Here is a 5,314-nt window from a genome sequence, read left to right as displayed (position 1 = left end):
TTCACATATTGTGCAACAAAGGGTGCTAAGTATTTCGAAGCGGTCAATCAAAGGTTGCATGCCATCAAACAATAGTCTCCGGACGAAATTAGGGTATGACACATACGTTCAGACACAAAAGTACTTTTATTAAAATTAAAATGCACATTCTTCAATGAAAATAAAAAACAACAAATAGCCAGAAAAAGTAATCAATTATTCGCTCCACGCTCGGTTATCTATCGTTTATGGAGGACACGATAAAATTAATTTTGAATGGATTTAATTTGTAAAATTAATCTTAAAGTTGTGTAATTTATAAAATAAGTTAAGAATAAAACTCATAATTAAATTTTTTATCGAACTTAAAGGTGAATTAAAATTAATTCAAAAATCTTGTTCATTATAAAATTAATTATATAAAAAATAATAAATTCTCCAATGTAAAAGTAAAGTTTGCAATGGAATTCTAGATACGCAGTTCTAGAATTGGGTCCCAACTAAGAAATGAAATCCTTATAATAATATACTTATATTATTAGGCTAATAACTTAGCTGCTTGATTAACAAGACTCAACATTTCTATATGGAAGCAGGTCCCCAAACTTGTTTAGGGAAAACAATAAATATTGTTTTAAAATTCAGTATTTTCCAATCATTAGAGACATAGTTTTCTTATTATGCTTTATTCACAAAAGGAAGAAGCTAATTAGACAACGTTTAAAATTCTTAGTATGTTGTGTGTCAAAAAACACGAGGATAGCAACAAGAAATTGAACAGTAAAAAAGTGACATTTCAAGACTTACACGTTTGACAAAAGGAAGCATGAGACCAAACAAAACCCCATCACAATGGATGTAGAACCTGTGAGAGTCAAAATCAAAAAGAGAAGAGAGAGGGCACAGGGAAGAGTCAGAGAGAGAAACAGAGGAGGAGAAAGTTACCTATGTTCACATCCACAATTCCTGGCTTGTCCTTGTGACAAAGAAGCTTGGCCTCAAAACCATGGCCATCACAATCAATATCACCAGACCAAAGAGTGTTAATCTTCACACATTCCATTTTGTACATTCTAGTAGCTTTGAAAACAGAATAATGTGATTCCTATGAGGCATATAAAATCCCATTAGGGAACACCTCTCTCCTACTTTACAAAAGTCATTTCACCACATTAGACCTATTTCAAGTTTTCTACAGCAGCATACACAAAACTAGCAGAATTACTAACCCCACTAGGATGCCATGGAGATTGCCTTCTGTGCCACAGTTTGTTATATAGCCCCAATACTCATCTATTTCGAGTTCCCACAACCTCACGAACCAGTCCAAAACACCAACCTCAAACTACATAGAGTGGACACCATAATTGCTTTCAATGAAGGGATCCCCCAGGTTGTTGATGGAAAAATGTTGAAGCTGAGAGAGTGCATCATAGTCAAAATTATATACTAATCTCATGAAATAACAACATATATATAAAGTTGAAAAATTATAATATTTAAAGGAATTAAAAAAAGAAGAAAATAAAATTTAAAATTTACAATTTTTTAAGACTAAAAGTTTAGTTAGATTTTTTTAGAACAATATAGTTGTTTTTAAACTATAAAAAATTAGATTTATTTGTTTAGATTTAAAGGAGATGAGATCTAACTGTAACTAACTTCTAGGTGTGGAGGGTAGCTGGGAAACATGTAGGACTACCTTATCATTTATATATGATGCAAATCCTGCACTTATAATCACAACGTGGTTAAGTTTCCCCAAGTCCAACTTGAAACTTTACACTTTTGATAAGATAGAAAAAGTGTGGAGGGTAGCTGATTTAGCTAGCACAGTAGATTTTGGATAACCTGGTATTAACCACGTATATGTCAAGTGTGGGAAATGGCACACACCAATAGTAGGCCTCCAAGGTTGTCAAATCAGAATTCATATCATGAATCAAAAAATTTGTTTACCTAATCATGGATTGAACCGTAACATGAATCAATTCATGATCAATAATTAAAAATTCCATAACAAATATTTTAACAGCAAAGAGTAAAAATATTAAAGTATTGGTATTTTAAAGTAAAATAGCTCACTACACAGCTAATAAAGTGAGATGTAAACTTCAAAATAACGGGGAAAAAAACTAATTATTTAAATTCTGCCCATACCCAATGTTTTGATAAAAGAAAATATAATTTAATCAGGAAACAAATTCATCCAATTCTAATTATAACTACCATAATGTGCAATACCTCTAGGTGGGCAAAAACATAATAACCTTTGCATTTTCCTTACCAGATGCAATTTTAAACCTGGACTTTTTGGCAGCAAATACTTCATCAACCTGTGTGTCTGTGTATCTAGGGGGCTTCCACAACTTTGATTTTTTAAATCCATTGTCCACTTCAATGGTCCTGCAAACATAAGTCAAGCAAGTTCTAAGCAAATTAAGAAGCAGTAGATTGAAAAGGAAGCATAAGCTTACTTTGTAGGATCAGCCAAGGGGGGTTGTCAGTAAAGTCCACAACACTTGCCCGTTTCAACAACTCTCCTTGTCTAGAATGTACAGATTGAAAATTAAATGTTTACCTCCACCACATTTTGCAAATATTTTTTTATTCAATTTTCATTATTTTCATGAATTTAACCAGTCATACCTGTACATTAATTTTGAAGGACGAGGAGGTGCAGAAACTCTAACATTGTTTGCCTGGTGAACAGGTGAGCATTAAAGAATATATATATATATATATAATTCATCATTCGTAACATTAATAGTTTTTTAGACCAGATGTTAAGTCATCATGGTATTGAACCAAAACTTCCACCATCAAAACTGCAGAATTGATTTGTCTATTGGAAATATAAAAAACTAAACATTTGGCTTTGATTGATTAGGCTTTATATACATGTTCAAGAATGATTGAAACATGCTGTTAGATGTGGTTATTACTCCTTAAATGCAGCCAACAATTTCTAATGTTTGACTAACTGGGTAGGTATTAGATGCTTTATTTGTCCTTCTTGTTCTCTTTCTTTGCATTGGTATTCCCTTCTCCCAAGGATAAAGTAAAGGTTTCTAAACAGATTTTGTCAAGTATATTATTCAAGGCTTTGAAACAAAATCCATTTATATAAACGTTTCTGTTTAATTAGCTAAATTAATTCATCATCATCATCATTTTATTTTTTACTATTCAATCAATCACATAAAAAATGAGAATAAAAGGAAAGAAAACATTCACTTCATTAAAATCAACTTCTTTAATTTGCTGTTAGTAATGAAGATATATAAAATGGGCAGCATTCACCTTAATTTCCATTATCTATACGAAGCATATTCAACTTTCATATTCGCAAATAATTTTATATAAGCTATTTATATTTATATATTTACACAGTCATTGTTTGAATTTTTGCACACAAAACTAAGAAATGTGTGAGTTTTGTACAATAATTAATCCCATTACCTGAACATAATTCCTACTAGAGTCAATTAAACCTGCACACAAAACTCAGAAATGTGTGAGATTTAATATTATTATGTGGCAAGGAAAGTACTTGTTTCCAAGGATGGAATGTAGATTCAGAATTGTTTGCTCCTCCTCTTGAGAAAACTTCCCCCTCTTGATATCAGGCCTTAAATAGTTAGTCCACCTTAGCCTACAACTTTTTCCACATCTGTTGAGACCTGCAAAAGTTGCAAGAGAAATAGATGAATGAGGAAACGCTGGAAAGAGAGAACTATATAGTTGCTGCAACATATTACTATAAATTGTACTAGAGATTAATACAGGGACCTTTCTTAAGGCCATGTTTCTGAATATGTTGGACTAGTTTTTGATCTTCTTCGGGAGTCCAGGGACCTTTCTTAAGGCCATTCTCATTGCAGCATGGGGATCTTCCCATATTGTGTGCTACTAGGTAGATCAAAAGCTATTATCCTTTCCTCTGTTTACCACTTACCACCAAATTAAACTGCGGGTTGGAGCATAGTATTTATATATGCATTCCCATTTCTTTCTTCTGGTTCTTAATTATCTGGATTAAAATTCTAAATCTCAATTCCAAAGATGTAGAATTCAAATTATCTTAAAATCAAAATGTAACTTATTAACATACTTTAATAAATCAAGGGGAACAATACAACTAAACAAATTTAGCTGAATTCATGTTGCAAAGGATATGAAACCTTCAAGTTAAAAGCATGTAATTATGATTAAAGTAGTGAATATCAAGTGTATCCCTGCTTTGTTGCAGGGAATATTAAATTTCTCCAGTAATCCTGATTCCAAATTCTCAAATTCTTCCCTCTTGATAAAGCCCTTAACATCTTTTTCATCCATCAAACACTCAATGCTCAGATCAGCCACTGCATTTGCACTCAAAACCTGAAAAGTTACAAGTTAATATGATTTCATCTTTTTCATCCATCAAACACTTAATATGATTTGCACTCAATATGGATTCACTCATTGCCCTTTGTATTTGAACACCTCTTATTGATTCTTCGGCCAAGTAGGACTAAATGATTGGGTTTTTTATGTTTTTATATTTTAAAAAAAAGAAATGGTAGTAGAGATGCAACTTAACCCAAAAAAAAAAGTTAATAACAAAGAGTGTAATAAATAAAGGAAGAAATGGGGATACAAATTAAATGGATGAAAAGATATTTAATGACTTAATTATTTTATTCTTTTTACTTTTTGTAAATAATAAAAAACGATTAAGGAAATTATATATACACGTTCACAAAGTTTTGGAAATGTCCTTATTCTCTTTTTAGTCTAATTGGAGAAAGAAGCTAAGATTTAAACTAACATATGTAGCACACTAAATGAACACGTTATTTACTCATTGTGACCAAAATTAGATAACAAGTCAATATACTAAACACAAAAAGGAGACTATAACACACTAAATACGTGTAAGGCTACAACAAACAGATGAAATTTTCCATAATTAACTTACCAATTCCCACGGTTAAAATAAATTCACCTCTAAACCAATGAACAGGCTTTAAGATCTGTTACCTTGGTCGTACTTCAAAAAATACATGTAATGCTGCAACACATGAAATTTTCCATAATTAACTTACCAATTCCCACGGTTAAAATAAATTCACCTCTAAACCAATGAACATATAGGCCTCCTCTTTCTCTCGCTGAAAATTTTGAAGTTTACATCAATAAGATGTATTCACAATGTATAAGAATGAAGTGATAAATAGCAAGCTTTTCATAACCAAGACACTAAATAGTAAATAAGAGGCAAACCTTTTGCTCTTCAACAAGCCTTAAGATATTCTCATCGGCTATCTTTTGTTCCTTTGAAGCCAATTAG

General features: G+C 31.6%; 1 pseudogene; it reads right to left on the bottom strand.

Moving 5' to 3' along the window:
• Positions 1–723: 723 nt before the first annotated feature.
• Positions 724–3,711, bottom strand: LOC114411209 (annotated as a pseudogene).
• Between the last annotated feature and the right edge of the window lie 1,603 nt (positions 3,712–5,314).

Source organism: Glycine soja, chromosome 5 (genome assembly GCF_004193775.1).
Source record: "Glycine soja cultivar W05 chromosome 5, ASM419377v2, whole genome shotgun sequence".
Classification (NCBI taxonomy): domain Eukaryota; kingdom Viridiplantae; phylum Streptophyta; class Magnoliopsida; order Fabales; family Fabaceae; genus Glycine; species Glycine soja.
The sequence above is the reverse complement of the archived record's forward strand: the minus strand, read 5'-3'. Positions and strand labels throughout refer to the sequence as shown.